Below are 26,171 nucleotides of genomic sequence, written 5' to 3'. Positions count from 1 at the left end.
GAACATGAGCCTATAAACCAACCCTAAGGGAATCACTGGGATGTGCATACAGATACACACACACACACACACACACACTCATACACACAGACTCACACAAAAATAAACCCATGAAAATTAAAGGGGTCTAGTTGGGAGGAAAGGGTTAAAGGGGGTGAGAAAGGGTGGTGGGAAATGACCTTGACTCTGCCCCAAAGCATAGCAACTCCAGTGACGCCAGAGGACACCCAGTTTTCAGCAGTCGATATCTGGGTGTATATATAGACCTCAGTATTCTGGTCATCTACATGGCTTGAGATCTGGGGACCCCAACTCCTGACATACTTCCTCAGCAGAGGGCAAGGTGGGGTGAAGGAGGAGGAGGAGGAAGCTCCCTGGCACATGACCTATTAATAAAAAAAAAAAAAAAAACCGTGCAGTGTGAGAGAGGAAAGAGCCTTAAGATATTATTTTGTGGAATGCTACTGCTTCTCTCTCCAGTTCATAGCCCTGGGGAGACTGGGGGAAAGTACAGCTTCTGATCTGAGCCATAACGAACTGGTAAAGGACACCGCTCCTGGCTATATAACGGCCGCATTAATTCACCAGCCCTGATGTTAAAGCCTCAGCAGAGGCCCTGAGGTGACAGGATGGTTATCTTAGCAACAATTAATATTCTGAAAACGTGGTTCAGAAATAGCCTCACTGCTTACTCTGGTACTGTGAGAGTAAGTTTTGTTCTTGGGCATCTTTATCAATTCTCATAAAAATGCAGTAAATGTGATATATGTGTGTGTATGATATATATATATAATTTACTACATTATATGTGTATATATACATATGTATGTCTGTTATATATGTATATATGTGCATGTATATGAGATATATGTAATTTACTACATTTATATATGTATATATACACATGTGTGTCTATGTATATATGTATATATGATATATATATCATTTACTGCATTATATATGTATGTCTATTTATGTGTGTATATATAATATATATACACACACATAGAGCAGTTCCTATTTACAAACAAGTACAGTTTCAATTTAATTTCTAATCTCCAACCTGAAAATCACATTGAAAGTAAAAAGACATTTCTATATTATTTTCTTGGCTGTGATGAAGAGATTGGGTATCTACCTGAGCTTGGCATTTCATCAGCTGGCAGACCCTTATCTGTTAATTCACCCAAAGATTATTCCCCTACCATGACACTTTTTCCTCCTCGCAGTAAGAGAAACGCCTTTCCAGTTTGAGAGTTGAGAGACAGTTGCCTGCCCACGATGCAGCTGAACTTGTGTGTGATGAGGTTTACCACACTGTTGGCCCAGTTAACAGAGTCAGTATAGACAGGGCTCCTGTGGGGCTGTTTGAACTTTATAGAACTATGGGGAAAGACATCCTGACCTGCTCAAGGGGCAGCAGGTCAACCACAGTCACGTGGTGTGATTATTCCTTAGAGACAAGGGGGTTTCCATCCCTGCCTGAGTTTAGCTGGGTTATGTTGAGAGTGGCCTACCAAAAGACGTGTTAGAGCCCCAAGTGTAGAGCTGCGCCCTTAGGAGGGTGGTGGAAATCAGTGCCTAAGTTGGGCCCCCCTTCCTGCTTCCAAACTCTGGTCAAGGTCCTATTTTAGAAGTCCCCTACGAGGATTCCGCTTTCCAGGCTACTGACAGTGGTCTCAACAATCTTCCATCAACCTGCCTTCCCTCTAGAAGGATCAATCACAGTCAAAAACAAGGTCTTTCCCTGGGGCCTCACCAGGACCCCGTGAACATCATCCAGGACAGAGTGTACGCTGCAGCAACAGGAGACCACTCGATCTCCTGTGGGCAGAAAGATCAGCATATGTAACAAAACCAGTTTCGAAACTTAAAATCAAACCCGAGGTCTGTCATGATAACCAAGTTATTCTATGCTGCTTATTCTAAGATGAGAAGTCCATGGTTTTGGTTAAAATCTCAGGAGATGGTATGTCTTTCAAGGAGCCATGCATATAGTCAGCATGGAACCTTCTAGGTTTTAGTCCCAGGGTACTCTTCCGCACAGCTGGATGGACGGAGCACTAGCTTTCTCTCTGGCTCATCCAGTTTGGCACAGTGGGTATTCTGTCTTTAAAATTCTGGATTTTGCATTAAATTAATTGACTCCGGCAGTTGACTGATGTGGGAGGTAGTGCATCCTGTGAATATGTCTTATTGCCATTGGTTAATAAAGAAGCCGCTTTGGGCCAATAGCTTAACAGAGTAAAGCCAGGCTGAAAGAGATATAGAGTAGGCAGAGTCAGGGAGAAGTCATGTAGCCCCAGAGACAGATGCTGGACCCAATAGGCCATAGTCACATGGTGATGCACAGATTAATGGAGATGGGTTAGTTTAGGATTTAAGAGCTACCAAAAAATGTGCTTAAGCTATTGACCAAACAGTATCACAAATAATATAGTTTCTGTGTGGTTATTTCTGGGCTGGGCATCCAGGAATGAATGAGCAGCCTCCAACAACAGTTGACATGACAATTTTTCTTTAAAAAAAAAAATCATTAAACTGTCTTAAAAGAAAAACAACTTCATTTGATGAATGTAATCAAAGTGTCAATTAAAGCACAAATGTGAACACATGCTCTTGCTACAACGCCAGCCCACAGGGAACTGTTTCAGAGCGCACCAACCAATACAACAAACAACACCTTGACTAAGAAAGTCTCATCAGATACACACAGCGTACCTGGGCAGAGTGCTGCACCTGAGTCCTGTAAGCCACGACACAGGAAACTGCTTAAAATTAATAAGTAAGTGAAAGCAAACTCCTCGCAGCTCCTAAGATAATCGCAGAGGAAAGCAGAGCAAAAGCACAGGTTTCGTCCTACGGAAATCCTGAACGGAGCAGGCGCTAAGGCCTACTCTTTCTTTACTTGATGCTCAGTCGTAGTACAGGAAGGGAAAACAGAATCATGAGATGACGCCGGCGGCAACCGGTTTCAGGTACCATCTGTATATATTCCTGGCACTATTAATTTGCAATTAACAAGGGCCTTATGTTTTATCCCCTGCAACTCCCTGTCTTGAAGTGTGAGGGAGGGAGCTTAGCGAAAAGGAACATGCAGGTGGTTGGCGAGCCTGCTCAACAACAAATAATAGTGAATCACTGGTATGTAAGCTGCTCTCTCCAGCTAATAAAAGGTCATCTGTGGATGGGGGATGGAATTTTCCGTTATGCTAAGACGTGAAACAACCCTTCATAGTGGAGTCGAATATCATAGAGGTAGATGATACACAGTCCCACTTGGGTCGGGGGACGCCCTTTGCTATACCAGACACAAGCCCTGAGAAAAGTCTTGTTGAGTATCCAAGCTCCTCCCCTCCCAGAATAGGCAGAGAGGACCCAGATCTTCTGGGAGTGCAGAAAGAGAGGAGTGAGGCTAGAACTTCAGTCACCCCTGGCTTCTGAGTCCCAGTCTGTCATTGGTCAGTTGTGGGACCCTAGACCAGCTGCTTAACCTCCCAGTAGGTCCATTCCCTTGTGCATCTAATCATATAAATGTTCACTTTGAGGATTTACTAGAAAGATCAAGAGGGGTCTGACACAGAGGTGGAGCAAAACTGTGAGTCACTGCGTCATCATGCTTGCATGGCAAGCATTTTATCATCTTAAGCCGTCTTCCAGATCCTGGGATTGCACATACCAAGAGAATAAAATGTTGAATCACATCAATCTGGGACCTAGAAGTAAGCAGAGGATGGAAACTGATCATTTTTTTGTATGACATTGGTTATACATGAGCATCACAAGCCTGAGAGAGTTGATTGGGTGTGAAAGCCAAACAATTCATCGTGGGCTAGAAAATCATAGCCTACTGTGACTCAAGAAAACAGAGACCCCCTTCAAGGCAAACCCGGAGCTAAGTAATACATACAGCTTAGTAGTGGAGGACCTGCTTAGCATGTGGAAGGTTCTGGGAACTGCCCCCAGCACTGAAGAATAATAAAATAATTGTATCATGTTCTGAACAAGCTGAGAAGCTCTGTCCTTTGGGCGTAGATGTAGCTCAGTGGTAGAGTACTTCTGGGGCACGCACAGAGCTCCAAGTTCAATCCTCCCCACTGTGATGGTTTAGATGAGACAGGCCCCAGTAGACTCATACATTTGCTGGCTGAGGCCCCAGGTGGTGAACTGTTTGAGAAGGGTTAGAAGGCGTGGTCTTGTTGGAGGAAGTACGTCACTGTGGGTGGGCTTTGAGGTTTCTAAAGCTCATGCCAGGCCAGGTGGTCTTCTGCCTGCTGCCGTATGGGTCAGGATGTAAAACTCTCCATCACTGTCCCAGTACCATGCTTGCCTGTATGTGGCCATCCCTTCCACATGATAATGGACTAACCCTCTGAAACTATAGGAAAGCCCCTAATTAAATATTTTGTCTTACAAGAGTTGCCTTGGTCATGGTGTCTCTTCACAGCAATAGAAACCTAAGAAACCCATCCAAAAAAGAGAGAGACCAAAAAAATCAGAAAATATATATATTGGACTTTCTGTACCATCCCTCAACTCAATCTCACCACTTCGAAAAAGAGTATTTCACAGTTGATCGAGATGGGACACAATTCTCTAGAACTTCCAACCACTCACTTCTGGGCCAAGACTTGGAGCCACGACTCATCCCAAGTGAACGAGGCCCTATTCTGTGGACACAAAGTCTCCACACCCCAGATGTCAATCAATTCCTGCTTAATGACCTGAGACTCTGCACTGGCACATATCCGAGCAAAAGATTCGAGTTCTGTAAAAGCTGTGAGGAAGACAGGAGAGGCAATGGGTGTGTGTGTGTGTGTGTGTGTCTGTATCTGTGTGTTATGTGTTTCATATCCATGGGGATCCTATGAGTCTCTATGGACTCACGGGAGAATTTTATGTTTTACAATGAAGTCAACTGAATTCAAGATGTGTTGATGTATCATCTACTCTCTACAAGAAGATTCTAGGAGAAAATGTGGGAGGGGACTGATAGGTAGAAATGTAGTGAGCTATAAAGAAAGAAGATGGGAAAATGTCAGTGAAACAATCCTTGAACAAGAAATGCTAAACACTAGAGGATGCAGAAGGTCTGACTGCAGGTGATGGACACAAGATGTTGTGAAAGGAGATAAAAGTCATTGCTTTTCCAGTTCTAACTCTGTCATGGTTTTTTGTTGTTGTTTTGGTGGTGGGTAAGCACATTTGATAGTGAATGTGAAGCTGACTTTGGGAGGGTTATTCTACCTGTACAGAAGTTTACCGGGATATATAGTCTTTGGGTCTGGTTAATTTCGGCGTGTACTGCTTTTTAGTTGCAAGTTTTTTATAATAAAGTTTATAATAAAGAAAGAAAGTGATTCTTTCTACCAAGCTTTCTTTGTTGTGATAATCTACCACAGTAACCATTACACATGATCAATATGAGGGAGATAAAACGTAACGAGACCTTCCACAGAGGGATAGAGGGAGAACTCAATAGTTCTCACTAGAAAGAGCTGGAGGGTTCCAGGGAGAGCATCACACGAATATGGCCTCTGCTGCTTGATGTCTTTAAAACCTGTGGCTACTAGCTCATGACTGCAAGCATCGACATTTTCAGATGAATCATTAACTGACCCAGGACTTTTGAATGAGATTATCTCAACAACGATACACTGAGATCCCTGTCTCCAGAGCCTTCGATTTGCCTGTATTTGGAAACAACGTCTACAGAGGTGGTACAGTTAAAATAAATGATCCAGAGTGGGTCTGGATGGAGTGACATTTCAATTGTATTTTAATAAACAAAGACTGCCTGAAGATCTGAGAGTAAAACAGCCCCACTGGTCAGCCTTACAGACCAGACTATGGTAACTGACACACACCTGTAATCTCAGCAGCCACACTAGTTGCCATAGAAACTGGGCCCTGCGTGCCTTTAATGATGATGCTGCATTCCTTTAATCCCAGCCCTAGAGAAAATTATAAAATGGGAGGAACCATCTCTCAGGCACACAGTCTCATTCCGAGAGATTCTGGGAGGCAGGATCGCCATTTCCATCTGAGGTCAGAGCTAGTGGCTGGCTGTTTTACTTTTCAGATCTTCAGTTGAACCCCAGTTTCTGACCCTGAGTTTTTATTAATATGCTTCATCTGAAGAGGAGATAACCCGTGTCCTTGCATTAGTCTGGTGCTCTAGAGGATCACAACCCACATAATGAATCTATGTGAAATGGGGATTTATTACATTGCTTGCACGACATGAGCTGGGCAGTCCAACAGTGGCTGTCTTCATACTGGAAAGGCTGAGAACCCAATTCAGTCTATTGGGCTGGATGCCTTAGCACTCCCAAGTTGATGCTGAAAGCTTAGAAGGATATTCGGGGAGCCACTGGTCTTCAGTTCATACTGAAAGGCAATGAGGCTAAATAAATAAATAAAAGAGGTGAGTTTTTTCCCTCTGACTTCCTTCTATTTGGACTGCTTGAAGGGCTACTCATTCTCAGGATGGGTCCTTCCACTTCAAATAATCTGGTTAAGAAAATGCCTCCCCGGTCTACCCAGGTATCCTTTCCAGATCCCATCAAATTAAACCAAGTTTAATCGCAGTTCTCATGGAAGGGAAATCGGATTGCAGGGACAGAGCTGCACAGGGGGATGCTGGTGGGTGAAGCAGGAAACCCTCATGGAGATGAAGGCACAGAAGGAGGTGATGCCTACAGTCAACAACCACCAGAGACAGCCAAGATGCCACCAGAAGCCAGGGGACAGGTTGCAACTGGTTCCTCCTTGGATTCTTTGGAAAGAAACAAGGTCACTAATCCTTGACCTCTGACTTCTAAACTCCATTCTGCTGCATAGGTGACCCAATCTGTGGTCCATGCGATGACAGAACTAGCCAACTAACACAAGAGGTTTGCATTCTGGAAATCCATCCTCCTGCATCTAAAGCCCAGATCAGTGTGCTCTGAAATCATGTGAGGGGCAGCATCTAGAGCTTTCCCAGGCTCTGCACAGCTCTTGGGATTATTATCTCTAGCACTGCCTTTTAAAGTCCTAAATTTCCCCTTTGGTTATGGAGTTTTGCTCTGTATTTTGTTTTTGCATATTGCAACCAAATATTGTGTTGAAATCTGTCTCATTTCATCTGTCGTGCCTTCCTTAGCTCTTTTAACAAGTTGATTGACAGTCCTTCGATGTCCTGGTCTCCTAACTTCATCCATTTCTTTCTGCCAACTGCTTATTTAAATATTGAGTTTTGACCCTTTCTCCTGTTATTTTGTTTTATTGTCGTTACGGTGTGTCTGTGCGTGCACACGCACATATATGCACACGTGCCTAGGAATTGGTTTGTGTGTACAATGATAGTCCACACAAGTCTGAATGAAACCCCTTCCTAGAGGGTAGAGTTTTGTTCTAATGGACTATCAACCACAAGCCCAGCAAGTCTGTTTCTACCTGGGCTTACATCCTGGAGTTTACCCCTTAATCCCACAACCATCCTTTCTGGCACTTCATATAAATATCTGGGCATATTCGGGCAAGTCTTATCCACAAACTGAAGATATCATCTTTCTTGCACATCTATGATCAATTTTATTGAACAGAAAGATTTATTTAAACACAGGAAACCAAGGTCTATATGTCTATTCCTTTGCCTTTCAAGAACTTGCTTCTTCCAGATACACACAACCTTCTGTGCATCTATACTCTAAGCTTTCATAGTCATGGCCCTAAAATCTATTATGATTATGCTTTTAGTGACCAAATTGGATGAGCATTACCTCCTGGAAGACCTAAGAATGCATACCAGGCTGTTCCTCAATTTCTGGAAAGTAAGAGCAACAATTCCTACCTTGGAATAGAGCTCGAAGAATGAATACAAGACACCCCAGTGTCTGCCACAGACCCTCTCTTCCCCCCCAAAAATCTCAGAAGGCAACATAAAAGACACCCCCATTGAGTCAAACCTGTCATCTCTCCCAAGTCCCGCAGGCTGCTCTGAATTCAAACTTAAGTCTATATATCTCAGCATTATCGTATTGTGAATGCCAGGACCCCGTCTCCCAGCTGGCCTCAAAGTGTTGAGAAGCAACTGTGAACAGACAAAGCTGTCACCTGAAAACCCCACCCACGGAGTGAACTTGTTCTATACTTTCAGTTACCAGAAAGTGAGCGACCTGTGGAACCAGAGAAGGGGACACTTTGCCTCTACACACACACACACACACACATACACACACACACACACACTCAGACATCGACCTGTACTGTGGCCCTCTGGAAAACGGGACTGAGCATAGAGGGCTGGAGGGACATATTCTTCGTTCTCAGATCGATGTTGATATAAACAGTTTCTGCAGAGTGACTGCAAACCCAAGAATATTAAACATCCCCTCTGGGAGGCTGCATTCGGAACAGGCTCTGAATTTGACGTAAATGAAACTAAATAGCATTGTTTTTCATCAAGATACAGGGCCAAATAGTTGTTTCAGAATTTGTGCAAGCTTTGAATTAGTTCTGAAAGACACAAATTGAAAAATATGAGATCCAACAGCTCAGCAGTTACTGAGTGTCTGCTTTACTCTTAATTCTAGGGAGTCAAAAGGATGAATCTGATCCAATTTCAAGGTGGCCCTAAAGAGTAAGGACAATGATACTGTGTAAGGAGCCGGTCAGCAAGGGGCCCACGCGCTTCTCCGCTCCCACGTTCCTGTCACCCTGAGACGCACATGTTGACATGACTCACCATCTTGCCTTCCATAGTATTTGTGTCTGGTGTAAAGTTGGTATCATGGAAGGCCAAGAAGTGACCATTGAGGACAAGGTACCTCGGATAGCTTGTGGAACAGACAGAAGGGGCTAGAAACAAGAAGACTTAATAGCTGACCTCACCATCTCAAAATGACACTTTCAAAGATTTTATTTTTAATATGCATATGTGCAGGAAGGAGTAGCCATACATGACTAAAGGTGCCCGTGGAAGCCAGAAGAGGGCGTTGAGTCTCCTGGAGCTGGGATTATAGGTGGTCGTGAGTCACCCAAAGTGGGTTTAGGGAATGGAACTCAGGTTCTCCCTAAGAGTGGTACACAATCTTCACCTCTGGGCCATCTCCAAGTGAGTCTTGAAAACCAAGCCAACTGTGGTTTACATTTGCTGTTATTGTCATTTCACCCTTGTGGTCAGGCTCTCTGACCAGTGCCACTGCCACCAACAGAGAGACTTGTGACTTTAAAAAGCTGTATGTACCCACAGGACGACTGGTGGACGTGAACCCTTAGTTTGTCTCAGAGTTCTGGCCCGTTCATGACCTACACACACAAAAATGATCAGATCACCCCCAAAACATTCAGGACCAATTTGATTGAGAAAGCTCACCCACTGCAAGCTCACAGAAGCCACTGCCCTGGCTTCTAGTATTTAGCCGGGGTACCCCCACATCCCAGTCCCCCCCCCACACACACACCCGGTGGATGTCAATGGGGAGTTGTTTGGGGAAGACAAAAAAACACTCTTCTCGGCTCCTGTCAGAACATTTGCATTTCTGGAAGAATGTCTTTCTTTTTAAGTCTCGGAGAGAGTGAGAAGCCTTTAGAAAAGCTAAAAATATCTGTTAAACAAGAAGGGAACACCCGCCAGCCCGCTGTTCCTTCCGAGCAAAAGGCTCTCGCCAGCCTGAGTGTGAAGTCCTCTGCTGGGCTGCAAGGGCCTAGACGGAGGGAGCTGTGTCATCTGCTCGGTTTCTTAGAAGAAACAGGGAGGTGAAGCTGGAGGTAAATAAAGATAGCTAACAGAAAGCCACGAGTGGCCACCAAGTCGCAGCCACTAGAAGCTGAAAACGGCCTGTGGAGCTCACTGTGTGCACATTCCTCATGCCATACCCAACAAAGCCAAGATAAGAATGGACTGAGGCCTTCGTCCAGAGCCTCCACAGGGGGAACTGCACCTGGTGGGAAGGAAGACCAGGCTACCCTTGCCTGTGGGTCTCACTGTCATACCGGAGTACCCACAGCCCTCAGAGGACTTACGGAGAGGAGGAAAGAGATAACCCTGACTGGGGGGTGTACTCATTTTTGCTTGAGTTTGCCAGGTAGCCTGGATGGGCCATAGAGACCTGCAGTTAGGATTCTGCTCCCAGGGATCACAGGGACAGACATTTTTGAATATTTGAGGTCTTCCTCTGGCCTATACATGGGTGTATCTAGGCATAGGTAGCCTTGAGTGTGTACATACACGCATGTGTGCACATGCAAATACACACACACACCTACTTTCACAGACACATCAAAAATGGTGTTTTACCATTGATCTGGGCATCCCTAACCCATCAGATCCAATTATCCTGCCAACTCTAAGTATTAGCAGAAGCCCAAGGAGCCCCCTGCATGTCTGCCCAACACTGATCTAATGTGACAGGGAAACATTTGGAAATGGTGTCCTGGGTCTCACAAAAATGTCAAAAAGGAGAGGCAAGAGGAAAAAGTGACTGAATTCCTCAGCAGCCCTATGTGCCCTTACCGGCAGGGCTTATCACTTTTAAGTTCCTCATGGTGGATTGGTTCATGACCCATTTGCTCACTAGGGGCACACACACACACGCACACACACACACACACACACACACACACAGCTTAATCCCCGTATCATTGGCTGCCACTGGTTCCCTAAGAAGCTTAACAGGGTCACTTCAACAACGACCCACTAATAGCTTTACATTCCTCCCCAGCCTTACAAGCTCCTATCTCCTAATGAAATCAAGAAATCAAGGGGACAGCAGGAGAGCAAGCAAAGGCACAGCAGAGCAAAGGACACGCTGGGACTCTGCGGAGCCACAGATCACCTGCGAACAATGGTCCAGCCTTAGCTTCCTCTTAGGAAAAGAGAGTTGCATCTCTTGGGGTGAGGCAAACGTCTTTCCACTGTGCTTGAAAAAGGGTAGTGCACCCACGGGGCTGTGATCTGGCCAACACCGAGCATGTTCTCCTCCGTGGGGAGGGTTGCTCAAGTGGCTTTCAGTTGGCTGTCAGTTTACAGTGTCTGGGGCCCAGGTCCTCCTCCGGGTGCTCATGTGACCAGTGCCCGGGACAGAGGCTCAGGGCTAGCTAATGCTCACTTTGCCTCAACCTTTGCAAGAGGCTCGTTCTTCACAAATCTCTCCCTCCTGGTTACACTTTGGTTCTGACTTCCTGGTGTTCTCTGCTTGTGTTTTCCTGATTTCCTTAGCCATGCAACACATCTGCCGTGCGGCTGCTAGCCACCACCTTTTGTTTCCATTCCCTCGGTAGCTGCTCGCCACTGTGAGAGGGAACAAGAAAGGTTTATCACAGGGCCCTACCTACTTCCCCTGCCCAGTTCCCCTTCCACCCCCAGCCGCATGCTGCCCTGTCCACCATGAGACCTGGCTAACTGATACTCTCGCATCTCCATCGCCCAAACCAGGGTAACTCCCTCCATTAACCCCTAGCCCTCTGTACCCGTCTCCTGCATTCCCCCTTTCGCCCCTCACAGTAGCCATGGTCTCCCATCGACTTCATCCTCTGCACTGGACATCAAGTGACCTGTAGATCGTGTGGTAGACAGATTAGGTACAGATCCAAGCGTGGAACGTAAGGGCAAGCTCAAAACCGGACAGAGACTTGGGACTCTATAGCTTATAGACAGTGTTTGGAGCCTTAGTGAAGACCTTTGGGAAAATTTGCCTAGAGAAGACTATGGGGCCAAGGACTAAGTTCCATGTGTTCCAAAGTTGATGGGGGAAAAAAAATCCCAGGGAGAAAGACAAGTTAGCGTCTGACTGAATAATGAACCACCACAGATGTCCACACACTCATCCTAAGAGCCTGTCACTGTGCTATCTAAAAGGGCAAAGGGATTTTGCAGACTTGATCAAATTAAGGGTGCTGAGGCAGACCTGGTGGCATAAGCCCTGGCAACATGGGAGTCTGAGACAGGAGGATCCCAGGTTCAAGTCTTCAGTGAGTTGTTGGGTGAGTTCAAGGCCAGCTGGGGAACTTAGTAAATAAGCTTGCCTTAAAAGAAAACCACAAGCAGAGGGTTGGGCATCCAGGCCAGTTGCAGGGTGCTGGCAGAGCACTGATGAGGCCCTGAGTTCAATGAAATAATAAATAAATAATAAGTAAAATTCAGGGTGTGAGTATGGGGAGGTATCTGGGGTTGTGTGTGAGGGTTAAAAATAATAGCAATATTCTGAAGTCCCCAGAAATGTGAGCCAGCATAGACCCTTCTCTCCCGTTGTTTGTGTTAGTGGTCTGGCCACAGTGGCTCAAAAGTGCTATAGTCTGTGTGAGCTGAAAATAATGGTAAAGTTCTCTGTAAGGAACTTGGAGAGCCACAGACAGACAATGACAATGACGTAAGCGGAAACCGTGGTTGGGGAGGAGAGACGATGTTGGGTCTATACAGAGACTGTTGATAGCAAGAGGGGCAGTCCTATAGAATGAGTGCACATAGCGGACTCACGATTCCTGAGGCAGCGTCAAAACATTTTAAACTTATTTTTCAATGTAACCGTATTTTTAAAATCAATATAAAGCACAGTCATCAGCCATATAAATCTATTATCTTTTCTTTCTCTTTAGAGATTCCATTTAATTTAGATGTTCAACTACATTTAATTTCCCTCAGCCTGCATTGCTGACCGTATGTTTCTTGAGGGTGAGGTTCTATTTTCACTGCCTCTCCTACCTAACGAACTATTTTACAACCATGAAAAATGTGGTCAGTTTATTTATATTTAAGCAAAATATGCCACAAAAACTCAATAACTTGCTCCCAGGAGCTTTGCATCATTGGTGACAGATGAAGGGGAGAGGTGGAAGCATTCGGCAACTTAATCTGATTTTACCATCATAAATATTCAGATCATATATATTTGTTTCACAAAATAGTTGTTTAAATGGTTTTAATTTATTTTCAATTTTATTGTCTCAACTGTTTTGTACAAATCAATTGCTGAAATAGTTTGGTAACATCATCACCCAATAAATGCTGAAGCCTCTCTCTCCAATTTATCTATCTATTTATCTATCTACCTATCTATCCATCTATCTATCCACCTATCTATCTCTCCTCTCTCTCATATATACAACTGGACCACCTGGAAATTCAGCAAACATTGACCAAAGGTAACTAGGGGAGAAAAGGATTTCTTTCATCTTGCCCCTTCCCTTACAGTCTTCCTTGAAGGGAAGTCATGGCAGGAACCCCAGGCAGGAACCTAGAGGCAGGAACTAAAGCAGAGGTCACAGAGGGACACTGCTTATTAGTATATTTCCTCCTTGTTTGCTTAGCTTGCTTTTTTATACAACCCAGGACCCAGGGATGGCACTGCCCTCATTAGGCTGGCCCTCCCCCACATCAGTCATTAATCAATAAAATGCCCCCACAGACATGTCTACAGGCCAATCTGATAGAGGCAATTCATCAAGATCCATAGATGAGGTTCCTCAGGTGACTCTGGTTCATGCCAAATTGACAAACATTGATCAGCATGGCATCCTCACAATCTAAAGTGGTTGCTATGACAATACCTGCTCCCTACAGCATCCATGTGAGTAAGATGTTAAATCTCAACATTATCAATAATTGGGGGGCTAAGAATTCGCCTCTGGGAATTCCGTGTTGTTGTGTGTAAGGCTGTGTACTCACAGTAGCACTACCTATGATGGATAACTTAGGGAGTTTTTTTTTTGTTTTGTTTTGTTTTGTTTCATTTTGTTTTTTCGAGACAGGGTTTCTCTGTGGCTTTGGAGCCTGTCCTAGAACTAGCTCTGTAGACCAGGCTGGTCTCGAACTCACAGAGATCCGCCTGCCTCTGCCTCCCAAGTGCTGGGATTAAAGGCGTGTGCCACCATCGCCTGGCTAGGGAGTTGTTTTAATTCTCAAAATAAGGACACTCTAAGAGGAAGCCAGAAACAGAGGTGAAGAGATCCCTGAAGTCACTGTTGCCTCAAGAGTGACTGGTAAGCTGTTATTTTCTCTCTTTTTAATTTTAACATTTATGCATTGTGTGTGTATATGCAGGGGCATGAGAGAGTGTGTGTATGTGTGTATATGTGTGTGTGCACACGTGTGTGCGCGTGGGGGGTGTATGTATGTGTGCATGTGTGTGCATGTATGTGCATGTGTATGCATGTGTGTATGTGTGTGTGCATGCATGTGTGCATGCATATGTGTGTGTGTGCATGCGTGTGCATGTGTAAATCAAAGGACATCTTTCGGGAGTCATCACTTTCCTTTTACCGTGTGGATACCATCAGGGCTAGCAACAAACACCATTACCTACTGAGGTATCTCTGGCCCAAGTTGTCATTTTTACAGCCACTGTGAGTAGAATAGAATAGGAGATTCCCATCTCTGGGAATCTGGGGTCCCAGAGGACTTTAGTCTCAGCATTAGGGTATGAGAACATGCTTCACGCTTACACACAAGAGCAGGGTGCTGAGAAGTCGAACCTAGACAAGGAGGCTTTGAAAATTTCTAATAAGGCAGAATTTCCTACCCAAATAAACACTAACTAAAGCAAACCTTCTAACATGAAGTTCCTTGGACTTAGAGCAAAACCCCTCAAGTTCCAGCAGAGGAGCTGTGTTAATATCAGACAAAAGTAGATTATAAAGAAAAAAAGCCATTGGGAGCACAGAAGGGAAGAACATAAAAGAAACGTGACTGCAGGATTTGTCTACTAAGTTTCAGCATTTAGTTGCTAGAGAGGGTCTATGGTTACTCTTGCTTGTGATCTGTCCCACCCTAAACCTTATACATTCTACAAACCTCTTACATTCTGAAGGCCTGGCCTTTCAAACTCTGAAGCCAGCATAGGGTTCCTGGGAATGGATTCTGAGATGCAAAGCTACAAGAAAATCTCTTGGGAATTCCTGTTCCATCTCCTCAGGAGAGAAGAAGGCAGATTCAAGCTAAGGAAGATGGCTCTGGGGAAGGCCAGACCTCAGAATTCTACAATACACTCTGGAGCAGGGGAGCCATAAGATCTGCTCCAAGCTGCGAAAGAACCAGGCCTCTCTATCCCTTCAGCAGCCAGTATCTGAACATGGTGCACGCTCTGGAAGGAGATTTATCCTCGACTGAGGCGCTTCCTCGTCTCAGTGGAGGGAGCTGAGCTACCAGAAGCCTGCCTGTCACCATGGTGCAGTGGGTGTGGAGGCTGTGGAGACAGGTTTGGGGAGATCCCATAGTTTGTACCTGTTTCTTCTAACACATGTGCTCCAGAGGGGAGCAGCTGCTTAGACTCTTGTTGGGAGTAGTTCCCAGAGAGCTCGCAGCTGACTAGCAAAGGCAATGGCAGCCTGCCCCCCGCCATTACCACCCAGCTCTCTCTGATACATGGCATCGCTTTCATAACAAGTTCAAATCCCTGTCCCATGGGCTGGGAAGACAGAACTGTCAATGAAGGGCTTGGCATGGTGCTTAGTTGTTGCAAGGTCAGGGTCAGGGAAGAGACAGGCAAAACCCTGAAACTGGCTGGCCAGTCAGCTTAGCATACTTAGCAAGTGCTAGGTCAATGAGAGATTCCGTCTCAAAATAGAAGGTGGGCATAACCAGTGATGAACCACATCTAAGGTTGTCTTCTGGTTTCCACACTCAGGTGCACACATTTGCGCACGTGCGTGTGCACGCGCGCGCGCGCACACACACACACACACACACACACACACACACACACACACACACAGATTCCCCCTTCCTTCAACTTACACTATGTCTGGTCTAGGACACTTACCTGTGGTCCAGATCATCATTTCTGACTTTTGGTTATCCCTCCAATGCTACTTTTCTTCTGCTGTGACCAAACACCTGAAAAAGAAAATAAAGAAACAGTGATGTATGTGGGCTCATGGCATTATACAGAAGGGCAGAACCTTCCGTTATGATGGTGGCAGAGGCTACAGTCTATGCTGGCAAGAGTGTAAGGCTGCTGCCAACCAGGAATAGTGGGCAAGATGTGGGGCAGAGATGTTAACCTCAAGACCCTCCCACAGTGATCCACTGTTTCCCATCTAATGTTTTCCAAAACACTGCCACCTATGGGGGCATTTCATGTTCGGAGCTCAGCAGCTCCCTTCTCAGGCTCTGGTTCCTGTTGTTGGCCATCGTTAGGGGCAGCTGGGCCTGAGGACAGAGAGGAGACACCTGGTTTACCAGCTGAGCATAAAACGCATCCCCCTAGTGCTTAGGACCAGATCTGTCTGCCAGATGACATCACCTTTTCTTGCCCACTGGTCATCATCATTGGGGGACTCTCAGTGACCAGGTGGCTGGGGTAAATTAAACTTCAATGGGACTCTTACTGCATCTTCCTCTGGAGGCCTTGTCCTTGCAGAGAACTGTACCTCCCCACCCACAGAGTCAGTCTTGGCAGAGGGGAATGGGCAGATCCTCACGTAGGGCCCTCGGGGCGATGGTGAGCATCACTGGTCCACTAGTCTCCCTTGGTTCCCTGGCCCATGTAATCTCCCTCCCAGGAACACAGCCAATACGGGTATCATGTATACACTGTCCAGCAGGGTAACAGCTACCCTTCATGGGTAGCATTCCTGCCTTCCTTTCTCTTCCATTTGCTGTAATGAAAACTACTCCAATAGAAGCACTTTAAAGGAGGAAGGGTTTGTGGCTCACAATTCCAGATTGTAGTTCAGCGTGGAGGGGAAGTCTACACGGCAGAAACTAGAAGTCACGGGTCACCTCACACTCACAGGCACGAGCAGAGACAGATGACTGAATGGGTCCGAGCTGCTGCTCTCTCCCTTCTTCTTAGACAGTCCACGAATGGAATGGTATCATCCCTGGCTAGGGGTGAGGGGTCCTCTCTTACCAAGGTAATCCTTCATAGACATTCTTAGAGACCCTTCCCCCAGAATGTGTGTCAAGCTGGTGTTTGAAGCTAACCAAGACAATCCCTAGCCTGGCACCTCTGTGCCATTTCCAGAAAGCTCTCCCCACATCCCGGTCAGGCTAGCCATTTCCAGGTAATGCCACAGAGAAACCGTGGATCTTGTGGCCATGTGTCTGCAGCTGTACTTCCCTTGTGATAGAGTGAGTCACTCGGCCCCTGTTGATGGAGAGTGGTGGTAAGGATGATGTCCCTGCAGGCAGGAAATGTAAACCTATACCAAGACAAGCTGGTGACCCCAGTCAAGAGGAGTCTCTATTCCTCACACATATTCAACTTCCTCCTTGAAGACTGATGTGGAAACTTGGCATTGTTGGTCTCTGTGGCTGGCAGGTTAGACATTTGGAAGCAACGGTATGTGCAGATAAGGCCTACATAATTGAAGCCTCTACCAGTTACCAATGAAGTCATGCATAGCCTTCCTCTCCGCCACTGGGACACCCAGACCTGTGCTGGGGTGGCTGATGACAGACAAGACGGTATCAGCTGCCAGTCGGCCTGTTTTCTTGATGACTTGTTGCCATTTCTACAGAGGCGGCACACGTGTGGCACACAGATCTTTACACTCTCTGCTCACTTCCAGGGGTTTTTGCCAAGACCGCTTCGCTGTCTGCTTTCTATAAGGTTCTGTCTTCAGAGCATTGCACCGACAATAAGGTTTGCTACAAACACCTCACACATATAACCTTAGCTTGAGGTACTTCGTTTCTCCTACAAAGAGGATGATCAGATGACCTCCCCAGATACGTGTCCCCGGAGGATTTCTCCTAGCCACCATCCTTCCTGGCAGTCCTTGGGAGGAGCTGCACGCGGTCCATTTCCACATACACAAATGAGTCAAGCCACCATCCTCACAGAAGCTGATGGGGATGAGCTTATGGGGAAATACCAAGACCAGAGTGGGTGATAGGAGGGATGGACCAACCCTCTGCAACTTCCTTGTTCTCTCTGGCTTGCCTTGTTTCCAGTCCTGGAGAACTTACTTCTCTTTTTGATGGACCCACCCAATCTTCCAATACAGTGATTCTGACAGTTCCCAGTGCAGCCGTGTGCTATTTAACACCCCAAAGTTACATGCGACATCACTGCCACGGCCAAAAGCCATGCCAGGGGCCACTCATCACATGGTGCTTCTACTTTACTGGAGCTGATGACTTGGCCCTTCTCCAGAATGCAAGTGGTTATGTTGACTTATCCTCCAGGCTTGACCAAAGGCTCCCTTTGGTGTCCATCATGGTTCATATGGGTTGACAGTTTGATACGAGCTTGGACCACCTGGAGACAAACTTCTGGGTATGTCTGCAAAGTGTTTCTAAATTAATTGAGGTGGGAAGAAGCACCTTTAAAGTGCCCAGCCCCATTCCCTGTTCTAGTGTCTCTGACTTAGCAGAATGCAGAAACCGAGCCGGGTACCTGCATTCATCTCACTCTGCCTCCTGACTGCAGACCCGATGTGACCAACCGCCTCCTGTTCCACTTGTGATGGCTTCCCTGCGATAGCAGACTGGAAGACCCAACTGCAAGTCAGAAGACGTCTTTCCTTCCCTGCTTATTTTTCAGTGTGTTGTCACAACGGTGAGGAAAACAGCTAAGGTGGTGTCCTTTCCTAGTTTCCATACCCTGAGTGCCATTGGGATTCGCCGCATCGTCACACGCCATCCGAACAGAGCTGGACAGCATCCAGATGGTGCTACCAGTAGACTGGTAAAAACAGCAGGCTCCCTGTACCCGCGGTAGGAAGTGGTGCTCTGTCCTGATCAGCCTCAAGTTTCCTAGTGACGAAAGAGATTCACAATTTCACAAAACTTTGCAAATATAGAGTGCCTTGAATTTTCCTCAGGCCTTATCCTGCAGCGCATACAATCAAGCCTCTTGGCCGCTGCTTGCATCTCTGCTCCAACCGCACAATACGCTCATGTTCTAGACATCGATGATGTACAGTATAATGTCCAGACAGCCCCCATGGCTTCAGATGAAAAAATACCAGACTCTATCAAACATAGAAAGCTACTGGTAATCCCATACTCCCTAGAGACAAAGAAATTTGTTTTAAAAACTACAGGCACATCATTTAGAAATGCGATCTCTCCCAGTCAAAGGCAGATTGCTAGGGCTTTATCTGTTGTGTGGATTCTACTACAAACAAACAATAGATGTTTTAATGACCAAAGTAAGAGAGTTTATGTGAACCTGGAACAAGACCAGAGAATTACTCTTTGTTCCAGATCAAGTCAAAAGGCGCTGACCCTCCTTTCTTCAGAGATCTGAACTATCATTGTCTTAGCTTGTTGTGATGAGATATCCAGCAAGAAATGGCTTCCAGAGGGAAGGGTTGCTTTGGGCTTCTAGTCCACGATGGGAAGAAAAGCATGACACTGGGCTTGACAGGCTGCTGGTCACATTGCATTCACACCCAGGAAGCAGAAAGTGAACAGGATGTAGGGTGGGGTTACAGGAGCTTAAGGCCCACCCCCACCCCCAGGGATCCACTTCCTCCAGCCAATCTCCACCTCCTAAAAGTTCTATAATCTCCCCAAATGGCACCACCAGCTGGAGATGGAGTGTTGAAACTCATGAGCCTACAGGGGCCTCTCACATCCAGGCCACCACAGCCCTGGGCCTGCCAGCTACCGTTTCCCATGTGTTAGCCATGCTGCGCTCATCCTGTCCCGTCATGCTCTCCCCTCCATCTTCCTATGTGCAGTGGATCATCAAAACCGTGTTCACTGTCTCTGGATCATCAAAACCGTGTTCACTGTCTCTGGATCATCAAAACCGTGTTCACTGTCTCTGGATCATCAAAACCATGTTCACTGTCTCTGCCCCGGATGCCGTCTGTGCGGGAAATGGCCGTGTGCAGAGGGCTCCCCAGGACCACCTGGAAGATGTGAGGAAATAAGAACAGCGGGGTGAGGCACCTACTGAGGACACCAGTCAAGTGTTCTCGCGTTCTCCAGAGTGGAAACGCTCACAGTGTTGCCTTGAGCCAGGTGAGGGGCTGAGCTTTACATGGCTGCTTCAGCCAGACCCTATGCCAGGAAGACCAGGGCCATTCGGGAACTGCAGCAGAGGGTGACAGCCGAAATGCAGTTGAGCAAGCAGGAGCCAGGAATCTGGACTCAGAATAGGAGAGCTAGATAAACCACCCTAGTACTTCCTGCAGCCAAAAGAGGGCAGGCCGCTTTCCTCTCTGCTGCCTCTACAGAGACTGCACGGTTCAAGGCTGTGGAATAGGGGAACAGCAAGGGTTTCAGGATGGCCAGGTTGGAGGGGGAAACTCCCAGCCTTGGTTTTCAGAGAAAACCCATCAGCTCCCTTCATTTCTGAGAGCTCTATCTTTGTTCCACACCCTCTGCCACCACCCTGACTGTGTCTGTGCTGGGGTCTCACACATCCCTACACTTAGTGCCTAGCCCAGCAGCACCCAGTGAGTCCTGAACAAATAATAAAACTATTGGGCAAGTTACCCATTATGATTACTTACATGGTCAGCTTGACCCTTGCCTGAGGCCTGGTGTCATCACCAGGCAGAGACCGAAGTTCTCAAGGAAAACCTGACCTTGTTAAATAGGGAACCCTGCTAAACCATCCCAATACTAGTACAGTCCCAGTGAGCCAGCACCCAGGGGACCCACCCAAAGGTTGCTACATCTGACCTATCCAGAAACTATCTGGGACCCTGCTTCTGTGGCAAGTGACAGGAAGCTAGGGACATACAGAGGTCTTGTCGGAGTTGACAGGGAGGGTCCTGTTGAGGCCAGACCTCAGGTTTCTGTTCCTCCCAGCTCGCAGCCTCTCCTGTGAGTCAGAAATCACAACAAAAGCAAGAGGCAGAAGAGCCTCAGGGGCTGCCCTGAAGGGAAGCCAGGACTACATCAGACCCCCACCCCACCCCGGGCCCACAGTAGGGAAAGTATTTTGGGGGATCTTCCAGTGAGGTGCCAGGGTCATGTAGGGTGGGCATGACTGGGCATTCCTGGAGTTGGGAAAGCTCTTATTTCATGTTCCATGAGACAGGCAAACTCAGAGGGGTTAGGGTATACATTGGGCAAAAGCAAATAGACAGACAGACAAGGGCAATGGATTTTGTGTGTCAAAATCTTTACAAACCCTCATTTTTGAGCTCTGACTTGCCTACTTACTAATCATGTCATTTCAATAAGTTTCCTCAGCCTTCCAGAACCTACATCTACTATCTGTGAAGTGTCAAGGACATGAGCACTCACTTCCTGCCTCTCAGGTGTGGGGGGGGGCTAGCCAAGTGCTCCCCCTGCCCTGTCTCAGCTGCTGGGTCAGAGGCTCCAATTCACTGTGTAGAATGGAGCTTGTGATCAGCAGCTACACCCTCCAGCGCTGTCTTTCAACACCGCCCAGGCAGTCCCACATTCCTAAACCACAAAGCACAAGGGACATACTCTGCCTGGAGGCCAGGACCTTGGGTTCCGGCCTCTGACCTGCCACAGAGTTGCATTGTGAAGCCTTTAAATGTCACTTTGGAGGAGGGAGATGGCACTGTAATATCTTCTCTTCTGGCCAAATAACTTGATGAGCCACCCGGCAGAAGTCAGCCTCAGGATGGCTCCTCTGCATTGATACAGTCCCGCGGGCGGGTGTGCGTTGATACAGTCCCACGGGGGGGGGGGTGTTGATACAGTCCCACTGGGGGTGGGGGTGTTGATACAGTCCCACTGGGGGTGGGGGTGTTGATACAGTCCCACTGGGGGGGGTGTTGATACAGTCACACTGGCGGGTGTGCGTTGATACAGTCACACTGGCGGGTGTGTGTTGATACAGTCCCACTGGTGGGTGTACAGGGTGTCCCACTTTCACCAGGCTTTCAATTCACAGCTGAGAGGGGGTTTCAGTCCATACTCCTTGATTCAAGGCAAGTGCCCACCTTCTGCAACAACTCTAGAAAGCTAAGCCATTGAGCAAAAGTTTACCTTTTCCCCTCTCTCTGCTCCCTGTCCTGGGCCTCTGTCATTTGTTCCCGAGACATCAGCCAGAACGCCCAATCACACCTAGGGACCCCAAGTGTGGCAATTTTCATGGCCGAGAGGAACTACACTGGAAATTCCCATGGGCCAGGGTTTAATTATGTGAAGGGCATTTTCTGGATGGTCCTAGAGGATAAAATGAGAATACGTCTTGGAGCGAACCACTCAAAAAGGCCAATATAAACAACGTCCAGTTAAAACCTCCCACGTCATTCCCACTGCGCAGGTATATCCCCCAAAAGTCTGTCTGCTGTAAGGTGAGGGACAACAGAGGGTGCCTCTGGGCACAGGGTGTGTGTACAAAAACTCAAATTTTTACAGCAGACTTCCCATGTATTTTGTTGACCTGGAAGAAATGATGGTATCTCCCCCTAGCCTCAGTTTCTCCGTCTGCAAAATGATTGGAGGGAAGATGTACCCAAGGTCTATGCCAGTTTTGAAATCCTGAGAAATTTTCAATGACAGCGCATTCCTGATGGGGCCTGGGGTCAGTTTAAATATCTGATAAAAATGTTAGCCCAACCATGTCTGCGGAATTATCTAGTAAGTTCATGAACATGGGTGAGTGTGTGCCTCACATGTGAGAGAAGATTCAGACATGCCCTGGAGTCTTTCTTAGAAGGTGGGCTAAAGCTTCTCAGTCCTGGAAGATGCTGAAGATGGGGTCTTTGGAATTGAAGCAGAAAGGGGGGCAGCAGCTAGGGAGGGCAGTAGAAATGGGAAGGCTCCATCTGGAAATCAACACAGTTGTGAACTTTTAAAGACTGGGCCGCAGTTCCATCTTATCCTTGGAAACAAGATGTTCAAGGAGATTCTCGGCTGTGATCAGCCCCATGCTCTGCCTGGGAGGCCAGGTGGAACTACAGAGGCAGGTTCCCAAGGATTGGGAGCCATGAGGGTGGCCAAGGCAGTGACCTTGGTTCAGCGTTCCCCCCCAGATGTTCTAGGTATGTTCCAGAATAAGAAGGAAGCTGGCTGAAGACCAAATCCGATGTTTTTATTCCTTTAAAGGGGTGACAGGCTAGCTCCAGTTCATCCTGTCTCTGGAACCAAGGCACCAGGTCAGAGTCGGATAGATCTCTGTTCAATTCCACTTACTGAAGTAGCGGAGCAAATGAACTCAGACAGTGGCTCGTGTCAGAGTGTAATTTAAAAATCTACACTTGCCTGAAACATAATCTAATGCAAGAAGAGTTCATAGAGTCCAAAATTCTCCATGTTGAATGCTGTTTGGGCATTTAAAAAAAAACAAAATGTAGGAGGGTCGCCAGTCACACATAGTCACAATTTAAATACTGCCCACTCTAAGAAAGGGGAATAGAAAAAGAGAGAGTAACTAAAAACGTCCATGTTATTTAGAAACAAAGTACAATCATCTCAGACATGTGAGCTGTAAAGTGATGCATTGATGAGAATGATCTGCCACCTGGTCACCCGGCTCTCAGAATGCACTTTATAGGAATATCTCTTTCCTAAGTCACAGTGCCATGTTGACAGTACCTATCTGTCCCTAGCATGGTAGTCATGAAGCCATGAGCACCAAATAGCAGTAAGCATGGAGCCTTCTCCATCTGGACATCAGAGTGCTCACCAGGGCTCTGCAGCCCCTCCTAGAATAGCCCCCACCACACCTAGAATGATACTCGTGTGCAGACAACCACAAATGATAAATGCCGTCAACCGCTGCTGCTCAGAGGATCCCAGACCCTGCAGCGTCAAGAACTCAGCTGAGAAACAGGTCAGTGAGCTCCCCTGTGCCACAGTCTTGTTGCTTCAATTCTTTGGAGTTTCCTTTCTTGGTTTCCTCCCCTTCAACACTGAGAGCACAGACAAAATGCAATAGCCCTACTTAGCCTCACGCCATGCTTCAGAAGGGAAGGGCCTGTAGTTCCTGCCAGCCAGTCTTCACTCACACAGGGAATGAAGTGGTAGACAATTCTCCAAGCCTTCTTCTCTGAGGGGATCTGAAGTCTGAACAGGAGACCATATGCATTTTCTTTCAGACATCTAAGGACTGCACTGGAAACTTGCACTTGGGCCCACTTTGCTTCTCAAAGACTGTCGGCACTAAGGCCTGCTGGGAAATAAAATGGCCTCCTCCAGAGGAAGAAGCCTTAGGAGGACATGACAGCAATGGGGACAGCATAGAGGAGTGTGGGGTTGCAGCGCGGGCCTTTCTTAGAAGGTGCTGATAGAGAAAGGGGGAGAAGACAAAGGGGTAGAGAGGCAGAGGCCCAGCTTCAGGAGGGCTAAGTGACCCCTGGGAGCCAGAGCAGGGGGGCTCTGATGCGAGACTGGCACCCAGAGAGGAAACACTATCCAGAAAATGCTGCTGGTGGTGGCACTTAAGGAATGGGGACTTGGGAACCTACTAGGGCCCTGATCACTGACTCTCTTTCCTGGTGTGATCTCTTTCTCTCCTCCGCCCCTGTATATGTGTACTGCTCTCTGCTGTCTCTCTCTGTTTCTCTGTGTGTGTCCCTTTCTGTCATTCTCTCGGTCTCTCTGTCTCTGTGTGTCTGTGTGTGTGTCCCTCTCTGTGTCTATTTCTCTGTGTCTCACTTTCTGTCTCTGTGTGTGTCTTTCTCTGTCTTTCTCTGTGTGTCTGTCTTTGTCTGTCTGTCTCTCTCCCTCCCTCCTTCTCTCCACCCATCCCCCTCACTCTTTTTCCTCTAGAGAAGCATCTCCACCAGCCAGCCCTTTACCCCCCTCTCCTTGCCCTTCACACCCACCATGCCTGGCTCTTCTGGATGCCTGTCTGGCCTTGGGTGTTGCTCTTATCTCATTGGTCAGACTTCCATCTGTTTGGAATGAGGGTTCTCTGAAGCTGAGTATGACTCTAATGGACAGCTAAACATTCAGCACAGTACACAGCTGGTGCATAATAAAAGCTTAATGTGAAACTAGACATGGTGGTGCACCACATGGGATGCTGAGGCAAGAGGATAAAGAGTTCAAAAGTGTGCAGGCCTGGCCCGCATAAGACTCTATGTCAAAACAAAAGTCTGATGAAAGACTAAATAGATGGATGAATGAATGAATGAATGAATGAATGAATGAATAGATGGATGGATTAATGAATGGATGGATGAGTGGATGGATGGATGGATGGATGGATGGATGGATGGATGGATGGATGGATGGGTAGATGGATGGATGGGTGGATGGGTGAATGGGTGAGTGAGTGAATGATGGTGATATTCTAGCAAATTTGAAGAAGCAGAGGTGACTCAGAAGAGCCCTCATCTGCTGGGCACTTGCTAAGGGCCAACACTGCTGTTAGACCGAGGATCGTAGGTCTCACAGAGTAGGGGGACGGGAAATGATCAACCTCTACCCCTCTGAGGAGGCTCGCCCCCCTTTCCAAGCACTCTTTACTTTCACACATGCCCAGTTCTGTGTCTGTCCTCTGCCCTCTATCTATGTGGCAGAACCGGAAAACAGAGCAAATGTTGACGTGGAGAGGGGGACCCTGATCACTGAGGGCTGTTGCTAGGCTTCCATGGGTAAAGGATAAGACTCCCCTAGGGAAAGGGCAGGGAAGCCCCCAGAACCCGCTCCCTCAGGGAAAGCAGGAATGTTCCCCAGAGGACAGGTGAGGTCTGGGTAGGGCCAGAGCAGCTAGCACACTGGGCTCCCACCCGTAAGTCACTCAGAAAGGACAGGGATAGCTGTGCCAATGAACAAAAATGCAGAAAAAAAAATCCCTGCAGCAGCAGCCTGCTGGGTGGGGAGAGAGAACACACAGCTGGAGATGAACCCCAGGAAGGAGCCAGGTGCTGGCGCACAGGGGCCCACGCATTTCATGTTGTCCACGGACATGGATTTTGAAACCTCCTGAGCTCAGACTCTCACTGTCATGAGCTCTGAGACTCCGAGCAAGATCTCCAACTTCTCTGTATATCAGCCCCCCCCCCCCCATTAAAGACTGGGCTAGTGACAGTACTTCGCCGGCAGATTTTCCCTTGGGGACTAGTAAGTTAAGACACACAAAAGGTACAGAATTGCCTCCGGCATTCAGTCAGTACTCTGTGTGTGTCCTATTCCTTATTATCATATTGTATGCTATTATCATATTGTGTGTATCATATTGTATGTTAATATAGGTCACACTCCATTTCATTAAGCAAATGACAGAGCAGCACATGTGCCTAGTTAGTGATGATAAGGTGAACAAAGACAAGGCACGCTTCTCCTCTGTGTAAACCCAGCTGCAGCCAGTATTGGGCAGTGGTAGGTAAGTGTACAGGTGTGTCTGTAC

The 26,171-nt window shown here is 47.1% G+C and overlaps 1 long non-coding RNA gene across 1 annotated transcript; it reads right to left on the bottom strand.

Moving 5' to 3' along the window:
* Positions 1 to 921: 921 nt before the first annotated feature.
* On the bottom strand, positions 922 to 20,315 carry LOC126501250 (uncharacterized). Its single transcript, XR_007591602.1, has 3 exons — positions 18,533 to 20,315; positions 15,744 to 15,817; positions 922 to 3,716 (listed from the first exon to the last, which is right to left on the bottom strand). It is a non-coding gene; the product is annotated as an uncharacterized lncRNA (long non-coding RNA).
* Between the last annotated feature and the right edge of the window lie 5,856 nt (positions 20,316 to 26,171).

This window comes from Alexandromys fortis, unplaced genomic scaffold (genome assembly GCF_014885135.2).
Source record: "Alexandromys fortis isolate MF-2015 unplaced genomic scaffold, M_Fortis_MF-2015_v1.1 scaffold_30, whole genome shotgun sequence".
Classification (NCBI taxonomy): Eukaryota; Metazoa; Chordata; class Mammalia; order Rodentia; family Cricetidae; genus Alexandromys; species Alexandromys fortis.
Note: the sequence above shows the minus strand (reverse complement) of the source record. Positions and strands in the feature narration are given on the sequence as shown.